This window comes from Schistocerca serialis, unplaced genomic scaffold, assembly GCF_023864345.2.
Source record: "Schistocerca serialis cubense isolate TAMUIC-IGC-003099 unplaced genomic scaffold, iqSchSeri2.2 HiC_scaffold_1214, whole genome shotgun sequence".
In the NCBI taxonomy this organism is placed as follows: Eukaryota; Metazoa; Arthropoda; class Insecta; order Orthoptera; family Acrididae; genus Schistocerca; species Schistocerca serialis.
In genome coordinates, this window is record NW_026047419.1 from 45,001 (window position 1) to 50,000 (window position 5,000).

The 5,000-nt window shown below is 53.6% G+C and overlaps 1 non-coding gene across 1 annotated transcript in view; it reads right to left on the bottom strand.

Annotated features, from left to right (window-relative positions):
- LOC126435667 (small subunit ribosomal RNA) overlaps positions 1–1,447 on the bottom strand; it is a 1,910-nt gene extending 463 nt beyond the window's left edge. Inside the window, exon 1 of the ribosomal RNA XR_007580108.1 lies at positions 1–1,447. This exon is cut by the window's left edge and continues 463 nt beyond it. This is a non-coding gene — a ribosomal RNA (small subunit ribosomal RNA).
- Between the last annotated feature and the right edge of the window lie 3,553 nt (positions 1,448–5,000).

Genomic DNA, 5,000 nt, shown 5'->3' on the forward strand with positions numbered 1-5,000 from the left:
TAGTTAGCAGGCTAGAGTCTCGTTCGTTATCGGAATTAACCAGACAAATCGCTCCACCAACTAAGAACGGCCATGCACCACCACCCACCGAATCAAGAAAGAGCTATCAATCTGTCAATCCTTCCGGTGTCCGGGCCTGGTGAGGTTTCCCGTGTTGAGTCAAATTAAGCCGCAGGCTCCACTCCTGGTGGTGCCCTTCCGTCAATTCCTTTAAGTTTCAGCTTTGCAACCATACTTCCCCCGGAACCCAAAAGCTTTGGTTTCCCGGAGGCTGCCCGCCGAGTCATCGGAGGAACTGCGGCGGATCGCTGGCTGGCATCGTTTATGGTTAGAACTAGGGCGGTATCTGATCGCCTTCGAACCTCTAACTTTCGTTCTTGATTAATGAAAACATACTTGGCAAATGCTTTCGCTTCTGTTCGTCTTGCGACGATCCAAGAATTTCACCTCTAACGTCGCAATACGAATGCCCCCGCCTGTCCCTATTAATCATTACCTCGGGTTCCGAAAACCAACAAAATAGAACCGAGGTCCTATTCCATTATTCCATGCACACAGTATTCAGGCGGGCTTGCCTGCTTTAAGCACTCTAATTTGTTCAAAGTAAACGTGCCGGCCCACCGAGACACTCACTCAAGAGCACCCTGGTAGGATTGCAACGGGGTCCGCCTCGGGACGCACGAGCACGCACGAGGCGCGTCGCACGCCTTCAGCTCGCCCCACCGGCAGGACGTCCCACGATACATGCCAGTTAAACACCGACGGGCGGTGAACCAACAGCGTGGGACACAAATCCAACTACGAGCTTTTTAACCGCAACAACTTTAATATACGCTATTGGAGCTGGAATTACCGCGGCTGCTGGCACCAGACTTGCCCTCCAATAGATACTCGTTAAAGGATTTAAAGTGTACTCATTCCGATTACGGGGCCTCGGATGAGTCCCGTATCGTTATTTTTCGTCACTACCTCCCCGTGCCGGGAGTGGGTAATTTGCGCGCCTGCTGCCTTCCTTGGATGTGGTAGCCGTTTCTCAGGCTCCCTCTCCGGAATCGAACCCTGATTCCCCGTTACCCGTTACAACCATGGTAGGCGCAGAACCTACCATCGACAGTTGATAAGGCAGACATTTGAAAGATGCGTCGCCGGTACGAGGACCGTGCGATCAGCCCAAAGTTATTCAGAGTCACCAAGGCAAACGGACCGGACGAGCCGACCGATTGGTTTTGATCTAATAAAAGCGTCCCTTCCATCTCTGGTCGGGACTCTGTTTGCATGTATTAGCTCTAGAATTACCACAGTTATCCAAGTAACGTGGGTACGATCTAAGGAACCATAACTGATTTAATGAGCCATTCGCGGTTTCACCTTAATGCGGCTTGTACTGAGACATGCATGGCTTAATCTTTGAGACAAGCATATGACTACTGGCAGGATCAACCAGGGAGCTGCGTCAACTAGAGCTGAGCAGCCGGCCGCCCGGGAGTGTGTCCCGGGGGCCCGCGCGAACACGCAAGCGTCCGCTCAATTATTCTGCAAACAGGAGGAGGCTGAGCTCCCCTGCACCATACACCTCGAAACCCTCTCAGGTCCCGGCGGCGCGCAGCGCCGTCCTAAGTACTTGGTCGGGTTCGAGAGAGGCGCAATCGCCCGGGGTTTGGCGAGTAGACGCTTTAGGTGCGACCACCCGTGCTCCCAACTGAGCTTGCCGCTGCCGACAGAGGCCCGGGAGCGTGCTGTCGTGGCATTGCCGGCGGGAGACAACACGCGCCACCTACGGTGACCGGCAGCTCCAACGCCAGCGCCACAGAAGGACAAAAGCCCCACTTGGGTGCCGAAGCGAACTCTCCCAGCACAGCGCACGCGCCAACACGTCCGCACAGCTGCGATACAAACCACCTGCGAGAACCGCAGAGGCGACCGAGCAGCAGACGGCGTCGCGGCGCCGAGCGCCGGGCGGCGGCGCATCCTCAGCGCACACAGTCCTCAATCGGACCAGCACACTGCAGATGTCCACCGCGCTTCGCACCGGGCCCGCGAGGACCTACTTTGGCCGCACGGCGCCGCGTGCAGGGTGCGCCGGCGCGCAGCTGCGCCGCCTGCCGCCTCCGTCGGCCGGCGCGCCTGCCACTGGCCGCCCCCACCAGCCGGCTGTAGCGCGTGCGCCCACGCACCGCGCGGCCAGCACGCCGGGAGGCCCCCCCTCACCGGCCGGGGACGGTCCCACCCAGCCACCGCCGCGTATCGCTTCACACCCAGATGCCATTCACGTTCGTGGGCATGGTGGGTATCGCTGGAACAACCGGTTGGTAGCTCAACCGATCGTCGCCATCACTGATTCACCTCTAGCGAGAACAACCGCACCACAACGGTTTACCAGTTGTTCATTTGCGTAACGTCACCAGCAAACGTAGGCGTCCATCGCCATTTGCAAATTCAACGATTGTTGCATGCCTGTGTCAGGTGTCACGACACACTATGTCTGCCCACATACACGCAACAACATGTGCACGCTTCGCGAACACGTGGAAGGTGGCCCCCGTACGTATGCGATGTCCATTGCGCGAACGACTGTCAACCGGCCTCTGTCGCATGTCGCAGATGTGGAACGCAGTGCACCATGCTATCACGGTGTGTGAGAAGAGACGACTACGTCTGACAACACGCGCCACTACATCAACAGACGGCTCATGCTGATCGCCATCCAGGGCATACCACACTGCAATCCAGCTCTTATAGGGAGACGACACGTAGCTGAGTGCACAACATTTGGACCGCATGGTTCGCCGTTGTTGGCGCAGTCGTTGTACGGTCACATGTACCACGATGTATCATTCAGTACATGAGGACCAATGTGCAGTACAGTGTGTGATTTGGACGTACAACATCAGCGGACAGTTGACACAGGCCGTACCACAGCGTAGGCTAAGTGCTTCGCCATGCGAATGCCAATGAACAACTGCAAATGCCAATGAACAACTGCAAAGGGCATTGAGCATGTACGTCCTGCTGCCATCCACATTACAGTGTATAGCTGCAAGGTGTTTAACATGAAGCGATACACTGGGGACCGGGCAGTGCGAGTAGCAAACTATATTGCGGGGGTTGCAGTTAGGCAACACTACACTAATTTAACGCGTCGTATGACAATTACAGAGCAGGTTAAGGCCCAACGTGTGTTGGGTTAAGGCCCAACGTGTGTTGGGTTAAGGCCCAACGTGTGTTGGGTTAAGGCCCAACGTGTGTTGGGTTAAGGCCCAACGTGTGTTGGGTTAAGGCCCAACGTGTGTTGGGTTAAGGCCCAACGTGTGTTGGGTTAAGGCCCAACGTGTGTTGGGTTAAGGCCCAACGTGTGTTGGGTTAAGGCCCAACGTGTGTTGGGTTAAGGCCCAACGTGTGTTGGGTTAAGGCCCAACGTGTGTTGGGTTAAGGCCCAACGTGTGTTGGGTTAAGGCCCAACGTGTGTTGGGTTAAGGCCCAACGTGTGTTGGGTTAAGGCCCAACGTGTGTTGGGTTAAGGCCCAACGTGTGTTGGGTTAAGGCCCAACATAGGTTGGGTTAAGGCCCAACATAGGTTGGGTTAAGGCCCAACATAGGTTGGGTTAAGGCGCAACATAGGTTGGGTTAAGGCGCAACATAGGTTGGGTTAAGGCGCAACATAGGTTGGGTTAAGGCGCAACATAGGTTGGGTTAAGGCGCAACATAGGTTGGGTTAAGGCGCAACATAGGTTGGGTTAAGGCGCAACATAGGTTGGGTTAAGGCCCAACATAGGTTGGGTTAAGGCGCAACATAGGTTGGGTTAAGGCGCAACATAGGTTGGGTTAAGGCGCAACATAGGTTGGGTTAAGGCGCAACATAGGTTGGGTTAAGGCGCAACATAGGTTGGGTTAAGGCGCAACATAGGTTGGGTTAAGGCGCAACATAGGTTAGGTTAAGGCGCAACATAGGTTAGGTTAAGGCGCAACATAGGTTAGGTTAAGGCGCAACATAGGTTAGGTTAAGGCGCAACATAGGTTAGGTTAAGGCGCAACATAGGTTAGGTTAAGGCGCAACATAGGTTAGGTTAAGGCGCAACATAGGTTAGGTTAAGGCGCAACATAGGTTAGGTTAAGGCGCAACATAGGTTAGGTTAAGGCGCAACATAGGTTAGGTTAAGGCGCAACATAGGTTAGGTTAAGGCGCAACATAGGTTAGGTTAAGGCGCAACATAGGTTAGGTTAAGGCGCAACATAGGTTAGGTTAAGGCGCAACATAGGTTAGGTTAAGGCGCAACATAGGTTAGGTTAAGGCGCAACATAGGTTAGGTTAAGGCGCAACATAGGTTAGGTTAAGGCGCAACATAGGTTAGGTTAAGGCGCAACATAGGTTAGGTTAAGGCGCAACATAGGTTAGGTTAAGGCGCAACATAGGTTAGGTTAAGGCGCAACATAGGTTAGGTTAAGGCGCAACATAGGTTAGGTTAAGGCGCAACATAGGTTAGGTTAAGGCGCAACATAGGTTAGGTTGAGGCACAATATAGGTTAGGTTGAGGTACCGTATAGGTTAGGTTAAGGTACAGTATAGTTTAGGTTAAGGTACAGTATAGTTTAGGTTAAGGTACAGTATAGTTTAGGTTAAGGTACAGTATAGTTTAGGTTAAGGTACAGTATAGTTTAGGTTAAGGTACACATTGTTGTATGGAAAGGTGTAATGGGGGGGGGGGGGGGCGGCCGGTCGGTTTGTTGATTGTGATTATAGTAAGTGGATGCCTGCGGCATCATCTGATTTGCCACGTCAGGATGCACCTTTGGCTCATGACAGGCGGCGCTCCGATTCCATGCTTGTGGCAGACCTGTGTCTTTCATTCCTGCCATTGTTTGTGTGCTGTGAGAGGAGGCAGTATTGTGATGTTGGGTGCACCCCTGTGTAGGACATGTGTGGGTGTTGGTGGCTTAGCTGAGCAATGGTGGTTGTCGGGGGGGTGGGATATTCCGTTTTCTGAGTGGACCTCCCAGTCTGG